This window comes from Ochlerotatus camptorhynchus, unplaced genomic scaffold (genome assembly GCF_037179485.1).
Source record: "Ochlerotatus camptorhynchus isolate MF236.1 unplaced genomic scaffold, CSIRO-AGI_Acam_v1.1 ptg000124l, whole genome shotgun sequence".
Taxonomy (NCBI): Eukaryota; Metazoa; Arthropoda; class Insecta; order Diptera; family Culicidae; genus Ochlerotatus; species Ochlerotatus camptorhynchus.
In genome coordinates, this window is record NW_027040614.1 from 283,402 (window position 1) to 300,142 (window position 16,741).

A 16,741-nucleotide genomic window follows, 5' to 3' on the forward strand; every position below is an offset into this window, starting at 1 on the left:
GGCAGCGATAAGTAAATTTGCCACATGTTTTCCTGTGGATAATCTCAAAAATCTGTCGGAAAATAAGAAAAATTGACGTAAACCTTACTCAGTCTAAAAGAGTATTACCAATAGACTGAGTGAATCCAATCATGACTTTTCTTATATTCGGGAATTTTTTCCAGGAAAAACCTGGAAAAACGCTGGAAAATTTACTCATCGCTGAGTTTCTGCACTTTTTATGCTTCTCGATTGGCTCAAGGTGGGCACTTTCGTGAATCTCTATATATAGGCTAACTAGTCTCAGAGTAGGCTGCGCCTGTGAGCGAAAATGACGTTCATTTTTTCCTCTGAGTTTTTTATGCTTATTTGATTATTAATCCGGTTAACATTTTCGAAGATGGCCAAGCACGTGATTATCCATTTCAGGATAAAAAAGGATTCAGATCATCTATGCAGAAGAAGCCCAGCGAGAACTGCATTCCAACCCCCAAGGGATACTGACTGTACGTCATTTGCCGCTGACATACGTTTTCGAAAACGAAGAGGAACCTTGATTGGAACCAAGATATTCCATTATTCGTCGTATTCGTGTCAAGGAATTGCAAGTTGCTGGACCTGATACTTGGCTACCTGAGGCTACCTTGGTGAGATCGTATTTGATTTTATCTATTTAAACATAAACACGATTCTGTTAAATTTGACAAATTCTTCCCATCCCATTTTTTGTGTCTTTGAAATGATTTTTGAACGTCAAATGGGTTGTCTGTAAATTTTTGAGCATGTGGTGGAACATTACTGTAAATCAAAGGATTTGTTGACTGGACGAGGGTTCGTGAATTTGCCAGTCCCTTGTCACGTGATAACAGATGGCCATCTGGTCGGTTTGTCTTCCAAAGGTCTTCAATGAAACTGATTCACCCTGCTGCAACAAACCATCAGGCAGAACTTTACAACCGGTAAAGTATCTTGCACTGATGGTGGGTTGATTCACATCACATCACATCATATAGGATTACTAGTCTCGTTCTCTGTTTTGGCGATTTTAACCCAGTGGGAAAAAAATTGACAAAACCACGACAAAATTGAATATCTCGGCTGCCAAACGGTTTCAGTCAACATGTTATACATATTCTCTAAGGAAAAATTCTGTAAATCATTCGGTAAAGCCATATTATCCGGAGAACCAGAATATGGCCAATGTACCCCAAAATATAGTTTCCATATTAAATTCGCTTTGATCTCATGATTCTGAACAACATAGAAAAAAATCACAAGGTTCTAGGACAATTTTTATAATGTGGCCACTTTATCGATCGTTCCGGATTCTCCTTTAGGCCAGTAGAGCTTCCCTGAGGGCGTATATTGTCTTTACACCATATTTACTTAGTACTATCAATTTCCAGTAATATACGTTAAGTAAAGTGCAAAATTATGTCGATAGACAGTGGCATTTTCTACTTTACCGGGAACTCGGGTTGATCCCGGCCCTCTATCTCGGCACGCAAAAGTCTCCGGCCAAACCAATCGATTCAGCAGAATTTTTCCTTCTAGAATATGTATAACATGTTGACTGAAACCGTTTGGCAGCCGAGATATTCAATTTAGTCGCCCCATTTTTCTCAAGATTATATCAAAAACGAGATTGTCGTGTGAGCAGAGTTGCAAAAAATCAAACTCATTTTGCTGACGCAGCGAGAGCTGAGTCAATACGGAATTCAGTATACATCTTTCCATGATTTCTACCCAATGAACAACAATGGCACTAATGATTTTTGCATCCACTTTCTGTGCATTTTATATTTCACGCAATCTTTCTACACTCATTCGTATTTGGATTCTATGAGAATGAACCAGGAAATAATTCACGTTCATCTTGTCATGTCACAAGGACTGCAAAATTCATTCATTTCACTTTAATGAATTTTCCAAGCATAGCAACGCGGCACCTCAACAAATAATTTTAGTTGAAAAATGAATTGAATATCTTGGTAGCATTATTTTTTATTTCCAAATAAAAGTGCGAATGACGTACCGTCTCCTCGTCGTTTAACCTTACTCAATCAGATGTAAACAGGTATGATCCAGTGAATTTGTCATTTCTGTTACTCTCCCGCTGCTTTACAAAGCTGACGTCACACCATCAACCATAAAAACAGCGGGAAAACGAAAGAGACGAAAAATTCACTAGACCACCTGTGTTGAAGCGTCATAACATAGCAAGCCGTGCAGTCATAACCAAAACATACCAGTTTCTTCGCTGCGCGCCGTGTGCGCTGAATGTTAATCAATCGAAAAACGGACTTGTTTTCACTAAGGCTGTGAACCATTTGCCGAGTTAAATTTAACTCGTGGTTAAAAGTGACATTTCGAAAGTTATTTTCTATGTTCGAAAATCCCTGTGCTGTCGCTCGACCGGTTTTCGAGCCACGGTTGTCAAAATTTAACTTCTTGTCTGTCAGAAATAACCATGCTCGGATAGCAGGGTTAATCGATAACTTTCCATCTGTCAAATTTTAACCAAAAGTTAAAATAATCCACCAAATGGTTCAGAGCCTAAGGATCACTCATGGGAAGTATAGTTATAAAGAAAATAATTCAGTGACAACATTTCAAAGGGGCGTAATTGCTTTTGTAAACAATGGCTTTAGCTCTTGATTTCTCACAAATAAATGCTTACTTCTCCAAATTATTAATGCTAGCTGGTAGATGAAACATTCCTCTACCTGTTGATGTCATTAATTTTCATGAGTGGGCTTTTATTCACGAGAAATCAGCTGCTAAAGCCATTGTTTACAAAAGCAATTACGCCTCTTTGAAATGTTGGCACTGAATTATAGTTTAAGAATGATACTTTTCGTTTTGCAGCAGGTATCTCAGGTAACGTTCTAGAATCAGCAGCAAAAGGAGCTGGAATTCCCATAAGCATTTGATGTCATAGGACGATTGAGGATTCGTTTTTGGTGATAGAGCGCCCCGATTATCAGATCGATTATAAAATCTATCCAAAATGCTACATTCCTTGACAACAACAAATCGCAGTGGCACGGAACCTACAAGAATGAAGACGGAAACCCCATACACCAGCAGATTTTACCACCTACGAGGACAGTGAAGAAAAACTCCAGATAAACGGGATCCTAATCACAATAATAAATTTCGCGGACAGTCCACGGTGGACTACGTGAAGGAATCTGTTTTGCGGAAAGTGCACAGCATCAATCTAACTCATGCTCATGAAGAATTCCAGGGAACCTTCGCACGTTTTTCTGTTCGTAGCATCTTAGTAATCGGCAGGCAGGAGCAAATTTACTATACAACATTCCCTCCATATCTGCGGTGGGTGATATCGTCCACCCACAGGTATTTCTTTGTTGCCCTTAAAGCAATTCAGCTGATTTTTAATATGTAATTAGAGTGAAACAAACTAGTTATCTACAGAAAATCAACTCAATTGGTTGAAGGACAACATAGAAATTTTGGTGGGTATCACCCACCGCAGATACGGAGGGAAGGCTGTACCTAGTGTGTCTAATAAGAGTTTGACTGTTTTTCATATTGATTTTTCTTCTTCAGGTGGTCTCCGATTAAAAATGTAACAAGTTGATAGTGAACGATGTAAACATCGGAAAGGTTGATGCGATTCCATCTTTGCGAAATAGCGATGAAGTAATTCCAAATACTCAGTTCGGGATTCACGCAATACGTGAACAATATGGCCTCAGTTTCAAATGTCAGTAATGGCTTCAAACGCTACTTTTTCGTGAATTAGGTTTTACTCAAGCAAACCAACAGCATCATCTGGAAGAGGAAATAAGCTCTATAAGACGGTGTACTTAGATTGCGTATGCGTTCTGTGGCTGGTGAGTAATCGGCGTTTGAATTCAATTGTTTCCATTTGGCATTAAGGTCCTTACACATGTTGTTCACGTTTTACGTGAATTCCGGACTGAGTATTTGGACTTGCTCCACCACTATTTTATAGCAAAGATGGAATCGCATCTTTGTAGGCTTGGTATTCTGCTGAAATTGTCATCTATAGTTTCCAGTGCTAGATCGCTCGGAGAACAGTAATCGAGATTGGGTGCTTGTTAGGGATCGTCCATTAATTATGTCACACTTTTAGGGGGGAGGGGGGGTTTTGAAAACTGTGACGAGTGATACAAAAAAAATTAAGGTCCATACAAAAAATGTGACAAAGGGGGAGGGGGGGTTGAAAATGGGCCAAATTTGCGTGACATAACTAATGGACCTTTCCTTATGTGGTGTGTGCGATTGGAGTAGGTTGTTCCATGGTTTTGGAAAATAGTTTCAACATATTTTTACTCTTTTGGTTTTATTTACTCTTTAACTGCAAGTTAGCTTCTGATTGATTATTGGAATAAAAACATATATCAAAATAAACAAATTGAAGAGACTAAACAAAAGGTTCTGAATCAACAATGGAATGAAAAGAAAAATGAGCAAAATTAAACTACCATCGATGTTTCATCACCGGAAATTTCAACATATTCCTTCCAATTGTAAACTGACTGAATAGTTTTCTGGAACAAATTTTTGTTTAGTTTTATCATCAAGATATTTGCCAATGTTTCCTCTGCCAGCCCTGTTCGTAGATTAGAGAGAACCAGTCCAAGGGCACTAAATGACCTCTCAACTGAAACTTGGTTCGAGGGTGTGGACAACACAATCATAGCCACTACGTGGAGCTCAGGATGCGTGGTTTTACGGCGTAGCCAATGATTCCAGACGTTATAGCTGTGATTTTGGCGTGGCTCCAAGTCAAGGGACTTGACTTGCTGGAGGAAATTGGTTGCGTTTTCTTGGATGCTGGTATCCATTGAACCAGCGAACATTTCAGTAAGGTATTGATCAAATTCATCAGTAGATCCCGACAACGATTCATTGTTCATGTTGGTGGATGTTGGTTCAAGTTGACGGATCCGTTCCCAAGTTTCAGTTATGTATCTCTGAAATTAAAGTCACACTTTTTAATTTAGGACGAATACCAGGCAAGTAATACGCACGCGCGCTTATGTGTGTGTGTTGGTGATATTATACCTGTATTTCTTCTTTTTCATCTCCCGTGAATAATTTTGAAGCATGGTAGTTGAATCTGGGATCGAGAAACAATCCCATTTTGAATGCTCTTGAATGACGCAACGTATCCAATCTGGTCCTCAATGATTGTATTAAAGCAGGAACAAAAGGATTATCGGTAACCTTTTGGACTTCACTTGTGGCCATGAGCCAAGCCATGTAGAAATCAGGTAGGGATACATGTGACTCCTGCATTTTTTTGGTGCAGATGTACAACGGCTTGAACGCATCATAATAATGGTCTACAAATGTCCAAAGGCTTGAAAAATCTGTGAAATACGGAATGTTTTATAGATGAGTGTTTGAGTACTATTTTGGAAAACTGTTTTGTACATACCAAGGTCGGGAAATTGATCGGCAAGTGTCGTGAAGAAAACTTTTTGATCTTTGAATGATTCGAAAATACCACCCCATCTTGTTTGGCTCCAAACGGGGGGGTACGACGCGGTGTGGAACTCGAAGAAGGTGCGATATTTGACATTTTTGCACTTCTTGGCAACATCAGTGAGGCTCTTGACGGATTCATTGGACTTGTTCACAACGTCCAATATTGCGAGTTGGAGAGTGTGGACGGCACATCTCACGAGATTAATCCTTTCTTGGAATTCAATGCATAGCTCTTCACTGATGTCACGCTTTGATTCTTCTGCTGACTGACCTTCTTCACCGTCATCTCCATCAGTTTTCTAAAAAAGGGTCAACTCCAATTCGTGCTTCAGTTTTCTAACGGTTGCCAACATATTGGCCCCGTTATCACAGGTCACTGAGAAAATCTGTTCAACAGACAGTCGTATTCAGCCAACGTTTCCATAACTTTCGATTTCAAAAAAGCTGCTGTCTGGCTTTCTTTTACTTGAATCATTCCTGGAAGAAATGCATTGCAAAGAAAGATTAATTATGACCAGGTATCATGCTTCGGAATGCGTGAGTACGTGCATGTGTATGTGTGTGTTAGAGAAAAAAATAAGGACAAGTTAAACCACTTACCGAGCGTACGAATAACCACTTTGTCACCTACAGCATATTGAACATTTATTCCTAAAATGTGACGGTTGTGAAGGGCCGCGGAATCTACTCTTAGGCAAATTAGCTTTCCGTGCATTTCTTCCTTCAATATTTCTTTCAAGCGCATCGCAAGTTTGGTGTGGTGCTCCCGCATTGTGGATCGATTCAAAGTACATCCGAGAGCTGTTGTGATCGGTTGCAAAAGATCTTTGAAGCCCTCCCACTCAAAACATGACAAAGGAAGCTGATGGTAGGTTGTTAGCTTTACCGTAGATTCAATGAGCAGCTGCTGGTCAATAGGAATGGGACATTTTGGGATGACTCTTGGCTTCTTTGCCGTCGGATCGAAACCTTGCAACAGGCCATTTGAGTTCGCCAGCTCGTCGTGTCGAAGTCGGAAATGACGGATGAAGTTTCCTACGTCAAACCTAGCTTGAACGTATTTACAGTTGCCTGCGGGGTTGATGTTGCAGAAAGCTTTTGCTCCATCCTTCAAGATAAATGTGGAGGCTATATCGATTAGCGTTCGTTTACGTTTCTTGCTGTTTTCTCCGCTTGTCGAGGCCATCGTCAAGTGATGATGGAGAAAACAGGGATGCGTATCATATATTAACAGTTAATTAAAACTAATACGACTTCACGCGAAAACGAAAGTTTTACAGCACGCTTCAAATTACTGCTGGTGAAAAAAATCACTGTGCGCAAATGAATGCGATTTTTTCTATATTTATCTTCCGTGAATCCAAGATGAAATGAATATTCTGCATAGAAAATAGAAATAAGAGGGAACTAAAACCGACAATCGCGGATTAACAACAAGAGTTCACGCGTGTTGAATGAGAAAGATAACAACAAAACAAACCGAAAGTGAGAAATTCACTGAAATGTCAAATCATAATGACCTGCGTTAAGAAAGCAAGGAATGAATTTCAGTGAACATTTTTGCACTGATGTATATCTTATTGTGATTTTCAAAATATAAGTTCAACATTTTTCAACTCTGCGTGTGAGACATACAAAAACAAAAATAAGTGCCTAATTTATTTGTCTAAATAATGGCAAAAACGAGATTGTTCTGGGTAACCAAGATTATATACACCTGCCCGGTGGATCAATATGGGTTTTTACAGGGGTAAACGCCTCAAATCGCGGGTTAGGTCATATTTACGGGGAAAAACCGGGTATACAAATTTCGAATACCTCAAATCTTCTCAGTTGCTCCAACCGGTCCAATGAACGCTCTTATCTTACTCAACTTCAACAGGATGATTTATTAATTAGACCCGCTTAATTAGGTGGCTCTCTACTATCAATCGTTCATTAGTTTGACGATCGAAATAAAAACTAAGATCCTATCTGAGCCAATATCAAATCGGTGATACCTAAATTATAACGGTGCTAATTTTTGCTGCCAGCATCCCGCAGTCCTTCGCAGCGGAGAAGAGGAATTTGCATCCGGAAGGAAAAATGCCGATCCAGAATGAAGGAAAAAGGTGAAAGTTAATGAGCCTTAATTTTCACAAACACCTTCCCTCCAGTTGACTTCTGCTTGACGGTGCTTATGCCTATATAACATTGTCCGGTCCATTTAATAAAAAAAAACTTTCGTTTCTTTTAGGGTAATGATACCCGGGAAACGAGCCCAAAGTAGGCTGTAATTTTAACGAGCCTACTTGGAAAGATATCCGATCCTTCTGTTTGAAGAAAGATTACGCCAAACTCACAGACTGCACTCAAGACAAACAAACGGATGAAATCATGCCTTTAGCTGTCAAAGAGTAATAAAATTCCAAGAAGCTCTTTTAGCTCCCACAGGAATCATTTTCTCTTTTCCAGAGCCCCAAATAGTTAGTTAACTTAATTTCCCCGACCGACATCAGACATCGTCAAGGCTTTGACCCACCGCTTCTTTCTCGGTTGCTAAATATTCTTGGAACTGGCACTCCATTTTCCGAGCGCTCCATCCATGTGATATTTATCTACGAAGGATATCATCTGTTACCGAACACCAGCAAATACCGAGCCTCAAAAACGACAGTGTGGAAAAGAAAATATTTTTCCAGATGATAATTTCCCAGAATAGGAACTAACTGCTTCGGCAAATATTTGTGTGTGTGCGAGGACTAAGATGAATTAGTGAAACCATGTTCCGGGAACATAATTAGCTCGGGTAAATTGGTTCCAGAGTTTCCCTTGTTCCCACATTTCAACCATTTCGCACTCATCGCATCACAGAAGATATACAGTCATGGCCCGATTTTGTCAGCCCTTTCGGGCATCACACTTTTGTCTTTCAATAATTTCACATAACCGTAATTCCACATTCATCTTCAAGATGGATGTTCAAGGTATGCTTTGGGTGCAATAAGACCGCTGAGAAATCGCATGGGTTTCGTAGAAAAGATTTTCAAAAAAATCGAATCATTACTGTATACCATCATACACGGCGAATGAGAACGACTCAAATTTGAGTTTAGTTCACTCATAATCGCCAAAAGTGCAGGAACTCAGCGATGAGTTAATTTGGCTCATGTTTTCCCAGGTTTTTCCAGGATTTTCCAGGGGAAAATTCCCGAATTTGAGAAAAGTAAAGATTGGATTCACTCAGTCTATTGGTACTATTCCGAGACTGAATAAAATTTTCGTCAATTTCCTCATTTTCCGGCAGATTTTTTAGGTTTTCCACAGGAAACCATGGGACAAATTTTACTCATCGCTGCGTTCCTGCACTTTTGGCGATTATGAGTGAACTAAACTCAAATTTGAGTCGTTCTCATTCGCCGTGTATGGAAAAGTTCGATTTTTCGGGAAGCACTCGTTTGCTAATTAAATTTTACCCTCCACTGATTTGCTCTCTTGACACGGCACCATCGGCTCCATGTGTGTATCAATTTTCAATTTCATTTGATTTGATAAACATCGCCGATCCTCAAATGAAAAAAAAAACGTAACTGCTGATTGATGTGTGGAAATCAAATTTCTACCACACTTAGAACTCAACAGCACATAAATTTCCAAGAAAATGGCAACAGACGTCGCATTCCCTACCCAAACATAGTTGTTTACCTCCCATGGGAACATTCAATTTCATCAAAGCAAGCGCATGGTACTTTGATTATTTGTTCCACAGAAGCACCTGTCTGTCCCGCACGATGGCACAGCACGTCATGAAACTTGACAATACAGCTCTCGTGGCGGGCGTCCAACTGGTCCTACTAGTAACTGTGTCATAAAAGTTTCTCATTTCATGGTGCTACCGCTGCTTCTGACAGCCGTGGGCCTTGCCTGGTGTAGCTGTCATCATGTGTGGTACCTTTCGGACGACCCCCGCTCTTTGGGCACTTCTATGTCATGTTACTGGAAAGAAGCTAGCCACCCGTTTCCAGCTTTCCTAATCAAACGATCCACGCAACCAACCTCAACACACCGTGACTCGTCGGAATGGTGCTGCCGCAGACGGACGGCTTGTGGTGTAGTAACTGTAGCTTTGTTTACCCCTTGCCGATGTACGCCTTCCCGCTAACTAGCGAACTGGAAGGCATCAGAAAATGTACCACGGGATCGCCTCGGTGCTTGGGAAAGAGAATTTTCTACGGAAAACTGAAGCCCCGAGGACATTGCATTCGTTGGTGATACGTTGTGGAAAAGTGACAGCCAAATCTATTGATCAACTGTCAGATTTGCTGCAACATTCGAGCAGTTTAAAATGAACTTTGCCGTGGAACAATGTTTTGACCCCAAGAAAATAGGGTCTCATTTATGCTAAGCTTCAGTGCTATCTATCTGTCTGATTTGTATGTCTGACTTTCTATGCCGCCATAATGAAAAATCTGCTCGATTTCACTTTCGACAAATCACGTCGAATCCCTTTATCTGACCGTGTTTACACTGTTCTCACAAGTCGAAAAAGGTAATCTGTCAAACGAAAATTTTAAACGAAATCAAAGTAGGCAATAAATATTGTTCATTTCTAAGTTCCCGATACCCCGCTGGATGAGCATGAATTATCGAAATTTAGCACTTGCTTCCGTTGGTATGTTTACATTTATAATTTTCAATAAACTGCAAAAAAAAAAGCGTAAAAGAGCATTGTGGAGTCGGTAGTGACTACTGCGGAGAAATACCGGCAAGGATCTTGCTCACCTGGTGTTACAAGAATTTCGGTTCGAGGACATAAAAGGCTTCCAAAACTTTGTCAGGATGTCAGCTCCATCATTTGAAAAACTACTGGGAAAAGTTCGCCCGTTTATCGCAAAACAGGATACGATTTTGAGAGAAGCTATTCACACCGAAACAAGGCAATGAGGATACTTTAAAGCAAATAAAAAATAACTCCGGAAGTTTCCAAAGGGTGTTTTGACTGTACGTAACGTAGACTGTACCTCCACAAATTTCATGATGACTGATACCGTACTCCCTATTTATCAATTGACCACTTTGTCAAGCAGTTTTGGCGTGACTTTCTACCAGCGATTTCACAAAACTGGACCAACTAATTTCTATATTTTAATGAAACGCACAAATGTTGGCTACTTTTCTCGAGATTCTAGAAGAAAAAATCTCAAAATAATGTTTAATTTCAAAGTTCGAGTGGTAGTAAACGTCATTTTAACTGCTCGAATAAAGTGCACACTTAATCTAGCTCGGTAAAATCTCCAAAATCCGATTACCTCGGCATTCTCTTTTGCTGATATCTCTGCAAAATATCTGTTTGTTAGCTGACAGCTCTGCAAAATGTTATTTATTAGCTGAGTCTCGGCAATTGTTTTACTGAATCTCAGTAAAATAAATTGCAGAATTACTCGGCTGTTGGAATCTCGGCGAAAATATTTAAGTGTGTGGTTCATTTGATCGAGGTGGCAGCGGTGCCGGTACTGTAGTGGTAAGCGTGATTACCTCTCACCCCAGCAGGCCTGGGATTCAATCCCAGTCGGCGCCGCCGGGATGTTCTGAGGCATAACATCTCTGATCACGCCTTCCTTCGCAAGAGAAGTAAAGCCGTTGGTCCCCGGTTCATGAGTTGATGGGTCGATAGATAGGGTCCAGGTGTGAGAGCTGTCTCCCTGACGTCGGTAGCACTTTCAGAAAAATAGATGCAGATTAGAAGGGCGGAATTCCGTTCTCAACAACCAGAAAGAAGGTGACTGATAGGCCTCACTGATGTGGCGATGGTGGGGCATTACCTCACACGTTTAACAATTTCTTCGATGCCATGTGCCATGAAGCTGGCGTATGTTGAGTGATGCCACACCACAACCACATCACTAGGCACGTAGACTCAGATACGACCATGGTATTTCGTTTGTTCCGGATTTTTCACTTTAGGGCCCTTATTACCGGTGTCACTTCACGTTGCTAATGAAGTGAAGTGACAACGAGTCATCCTCGATTAAATGATGCTCCATTTGCATGGTGAATCCCTCAACCCATAATTTTGGCTCAGCTCTGGTACTCTCTTCGGTCCCAAGCTAATCGATGCACCCCTCGATCTGTCAAGCTTTCATAGCGAATCAAAACAAACATAGTGTAGTACTAGAATTTCGACTAGAATGAGGTACGCTTATAGATTTACTTGGGATCAATAGGCTAGTCAAGTAGTGAGCCAATTTAAAATCGTTAGTTTCCACTAAAGAGCCTGAATTTATGAAGAGGCGACATGTCAAAATTGGAACAATCTAATGTCTGTCAAAGTCATAGGAAAAGTCATTCCAATCGAGCAGAAGACCTGTCAAGTGGATAATATGTCGCCTCTTTATAAATTCAGGCGCTTTAGTTTCCACCGGTTGCTAATACTCTTATTCCCATTTACGACGTATGTGTAGAAATTTTTGGAAATTCGTAGAGGTTCTGGAAAAATCGTAGAACTACTGCAAAATTCAAAAAATCTTTCCGAAAATCTTAGAATTTCTGCAGAATTTATAGAATTTCTGCATAATTTGTAGATCTTACGCAAAATTCGGAGAAAATAAAAAAAAAAAACCGTAGAAATTTGTAGAACTTAAATTTTAGTACTGCTAGGAAGTTCGTAAATATTCTAGGAAGTTCGTAGAGCTTCTGAGAATTTCGTAAAACTTATCAAAAAGTTGGTAGATCTTTAGAAAAAAATCGTAGTATTAGAACTTCTGGGAAAATCTTAGAACTTCTGAGTAAATTTTAGAACTGCTATGATGTTTGTAAAAAATCTTGAATGTTTGTAGAGCTTCTGGGAAAAAACGTAGAACTTCAGGGAAGTTCGTAAAACGTATGGGACATTCATAGAACTTCCGCTGAATTCGTAGAACTTGTCGAAATTCTTAGAACTTCTGGAAATTTTTAGTGCTACTGAAAGTTTGTGGTGCTTTTGGTAAATTCGTAAAACTTCTGGTAAACTCGCAGAACTTCAAGAAAATTCGCAAAACTCCCCTGTTTGCTGGTGTTCACTATTTGCTTCCATAATGAATTATCGGAAAATTGCTCTAGCTTCGGCAGGCGTATTTGCTTTTATTATTATATATGTCTGTCTGTCTGTCTGTCTGTCTGTCTGTCTGTCTGTCTGTCTGTCTGTCTGTCTGTCTGTCTGTCTGTCTGTCTGTCTGTCTGTCTGTCTGTCTGTCTGTCTGTCTGTCTGTCTGTCTGTCTGTCTGTCTGTCTGTCTGTCTGTCTGTCTGTCTGTCTGTCTGTCTGTCTGTCTGTCTGTCTGTCTGTCTGTCTGTCTGTCTGTCTGTCTGTCTGTCTGTCTGTCTGTCTGTCTGTCTGTCTGTCTGTCTGTCTGTCTGTCTGTCTGTCTGTCTGTCTGTCTGTCTGTCTGTCTGTCTGTCTGTCTGTCTGTCTGTCTGTCTGTCTGTCTGTCTGTCTGTCTGTCTGTCTGTCTGTCTGTCTGTCTGTCTGTCTGTCTGTCTGTCTGTCTGTCTGTCTGTCTGTCTGTCTGTCTGTCTGTCTGTCTGTCTGTCTGTCTGTCTGTCTGTCTGTCTGTCTGTCTGTCTGTCTGTCTGTCTGTCTGTCTGTCTGTCTGTCTGTCTGTCTGTCTGTCTGTCTGTCTGTCTGTCTGTCTGTCTGTCTGTCTGTCTGTCTGTCTGTCTGTCTGTCTGTCTGTCTGTCTGTCTGTCTGTCTGTCTGTCTGTCTGTCTGTCTGTCTGTCTGTCTGTCTGTCTGTCTGTCTGTCTGTCTGTCTGTCTGTCTGTCTGTCTGTCTGTCTGTCTGTCTGTCTGTCTGTCTGTCTGTCTGTCTGTCTGTCTGTCTGTCTGTCTGTCTGTCTGTCTGTCTGTCTGTCTGTCTGTCTGTCTGTCTGTCTGTCTGTCTGTCTGTCTGTCTGTCTGTCTGTCTGTCTGTCTGTCTGTCTGTCTGTCTGTCTGTCTGTCTGTCTGTCTGTCTGTCTGTCTGTCTGTCTGTCTGTCTGTCTGTCTGTCTGTCTGTCTGTCTGTCTGTCTGTCTGTCTGTCTGTCTGTCTGTCTGTCTGTCTGTCTGTCTGTCTGTCTGTCTGTCTGTCTGTCTGTCTGTCTGTCTGTCTGTCTGTCTGTCTGTCTGTCTGTCTGTCTGTCTGTCTGTCTGTCTGTCTGTCTGTCTGTCTGTCTGTCTGTCTGTCTGTCTGTCTGTCTGTCTGTCTGTCTGTCTGTCTGTCTGTCTGTCTGTCTGTCTGTCTGTCTGTCTGTCTGTCTGTCTGTCTGTCTGTCTGTCTGTCTGTCTGTCTGTCTGTCTGTCTGTCTGTCTGTCTGTCTGTCTGTCTGTCTGTCTGTCTGTCTGTCTGTCTGTCTGTCTGTCTGTCTGTCTGTCTGTCTGTCTGTCTGTCTGTCTGTCTGTCTGTCTGTCTGTCTGTCTGTCTGTCTGTCTGTCTGTCTGTCTGTCTGTCTGTCTGTCTGTCTGTCTGTCTGTCTGTCTGTCTGTCTGTCTGTCTGTCTGTCTGTCTGTCTGTCTGTCTGTCTGTCTGTCTGTCTGTCTGTCTGTCTGTCTGTCTGTCTGTCTGTCTGTCTGTCTGTCTGTCTGTCTGTCTGTCTGTCTGTCTGTCTGTCTGTCTGTCTGTCTGTCTGTCTGTCTGTCTGTCTGTCTGTCTGTCTGTCTGTCTGTCTGTCTGTCTGTCTGTCTGTCTGTCTGTCTGTCTGTCTGTCTGTCTGTCTGTCTGTCTGTCTGTCTGTCTGTCTGTCTGTCTGTCTGTCTGTCTGTCAGCTTCTGGGAAAAAACGTAGAACTTCAGGGAAGTTCGTAAAACGTATGGGACATTCATAGAACTTCCGCTGAATTCGTAGAACTTGTCGAAATTCTTAGAACTTCTGGAAATTTTTAGTGCTACTGAAAGTTTGTGGTGCTTTTGGTAAATTCGTAAAACTTCTGGTAAACTCGCAGAACTTCAAGAAAATTCGCAAAACTCCCCTGTTTGCTGGTGTTCACTATTTGCTTCCATAATGAATTATCGGAAAATTGCTCTAGCTTCGGCAGGCGTATTTGCTTTTATTATTATATATGTCTGTCTGTCTGTCTGTCTGTCTGTCTGTCTGTCTGTCTGTCTGTCTGTCTGTCTGTCTGTCTGTCTGTCTGTCTGTCTGTCTGTCTGTCTGTCTGTCTGTCTGTCTGTCTGTCTGTCTGTCTGTCTGTCTGTCTGTCTGTCTGTCTGTCTGTCTGTCTGTCTGTCTGTCTGTCTGTCTGTCTGTCTGTCTGTCTGTCTGTCTGTCTGTCTGTCTGTCTGTCTGTCTGTCTGTCTGTCTGTCTGTCTGTCTGTCTGTCTGTCTGTCTGTCTGTCTGTCTGTCTGTCTGTCTGTCTGTCTGTCTGTCTGTCTGTCTGTCTGTCTGTCTGTCTGTCTGTCTGTCTGTCTGTCTGTCTGTCTGTCTGTCTGTCTGTCTGTCTGTCTGTCTGTCTGTCTGTCTGTCTGTCTGTCTGTCTGTCTGTCTGTCTGTCTGTCTGTCTGTCTGTCTGTCTGTCTGTCTGTCTGTCTGTCTGTCTGTCTGTCTGTCTGTCTGTCTGTCTGTCTGTCTGTCTGTCTGTCTGTCTGTCTGTCTGTCTGTCTGTCTGTCTGTCTGTCTGTCTGTCTGTCTGTCTGTCTGTCTGTCTGTCTGTCTGTCTGTCTGTCTGTCTGTCTGTCTGTCTGTCTGTCTGTCTGTCTGTCTGTCTGTCTGTCTGTCTGTCTGTCTGTCTGTCTGTCTGTCTGTCTGTCTGTCTGTCTGTCTGTCTGTCTGTCTGTCTGTCTGTCTGTCTGTCTGTCTGTCTGTCTGTCTGTCTGTCTGTCTGTCTGTCTGTCTGTCTGTCTGTCTGTCTGTCTGTCTGTCTGTCTGTCTGTCTGTCTGTCTGTCTGTCTGTCTGTCTGTCTGTCTGTCTGTCTGTCTGTCTGTCTGTCTGTCTGTCTGTCTGTCTGTCTGTCTGTCTGTCTGTCTGTCTGTCTGTCTGTCTGTCTGTCTGTCTGTCTGTCTGTCTGTCTGTCTGTCTGTCTGTCTGTCTGTCTGTCTGTCTGTCTGTCTGTCTGTCTGTCTGTCTGTCTGTCTGTCTGTCTGTCTGTCTGTCTGTCTGTCTGTCTGTCTGTCTGTCTGTCTGTCTGTCTGTCTGTCTGTCTGTCTGTCTGTCTGTCTGTCTGTCTGTCTGTCTGTCTGTCTGTCATGATTCCTTGAGTTCTGAACATTCTTGTTTTAGGTACTCAATTCTGCATATTTCTCTGAAAACCTTCGGAGGTCCCTGAAATTTTGTTTCTGTTCTCTGGTAAAATATCTTTGAAGATCAAAAAACTTTCCTGAAGTAGCTCTGCAGATTTGTTTGAAGTTCTGTGTGCCCTTCAAATTACTCTAAAAATTTACAAAGCTTTTGAATCTATGCACATTTAAGATCCTTAATTATATCTGATGTTCACTAAATTTAAAATAATCTACGAACTTCTCAAACGTTCTGTAATTTTATCTTTTGATTTTCATGATTCAATGAATATCTGTAAATATCGCTGAACATCTACACAATTTCCTAAAGAAAAAAAAATATCTAGAAATGTTTGAGATTCCCGGAAGTTTAAGGAAGTTCTCTGAAGACCTACTAATTTTTATGAAGTTACGCAAATATCGGTAAAGATCAGCGAAGTTCCCTGAAGTTCTGTAAATTTCTCTTAAAATCCAAGAACCTCAATCAAATTCTGAAAATTTATTTGAAAATTTGTAGATTTTTAGTGGATTTATTTTCTACCCTCTGAACTTTTCTGAAGTTTCTAAAATTTCATTAAAATTCTGTTAAATTTTCTGAAGTACTGTATTTCTGCTCTGAAAATCTACAAACTGCCCTGAAGTCCAATAAATTTCTCAGTAGATCTTCGAACTTCTCTTAAGTTCTGTAAATTTATTTGTGGATTTTTGGACTTCCATAAAGTTCTGCAGATTTATCTGAAATTATCTAAACATATTTGAGCTTCGCTGAAGTTTTAAAAATTTCTCTGAAGATTTACGAATTTCTCTGAAGATGTGTAAATACTTCTAAAGATCGGCGAACTTTCCCGAAGCTCTGTGACTTTTGCCGAAGTTATGCAATTTTTTCTAAAAAATATACGAACTTCCTGAAGCTCTACAGACTTCTCCTAATATCTACGGACTTCTCTGAAGTTCTTCAGATCTATCTATTTCCAACTTCCATTGAGTTCAGCAAAATCGTGGACTTTCGTACATGGCTTAGATTTGTTTTCGGAATTGAAGTATTTTTCTGAAATTTTATGAATTTTTTT

The 16,741-nt window shown here is 41.0% G+C and overlaps 1 protein-coding gene and 1 pseudogene across 1 annotated transcript in view; both read right to left on the reverse strand.

The window, feature by feature from the left end:
- LOC135699992 (ras-related protein Rab-27A-like) overlaps positions 1-16,741 on the reverse strand; it is a 117,085-nt gene that overhangs the window by 12,139 nt on the left and 88,205 nt on the right. The gene's annotated exons all lie outside the window — the stretch shown is intronic.
- LOC135699957 (uncharacterized) lies at positions 4,449-6,181 on the reverse strand (annotated as a pseudogene).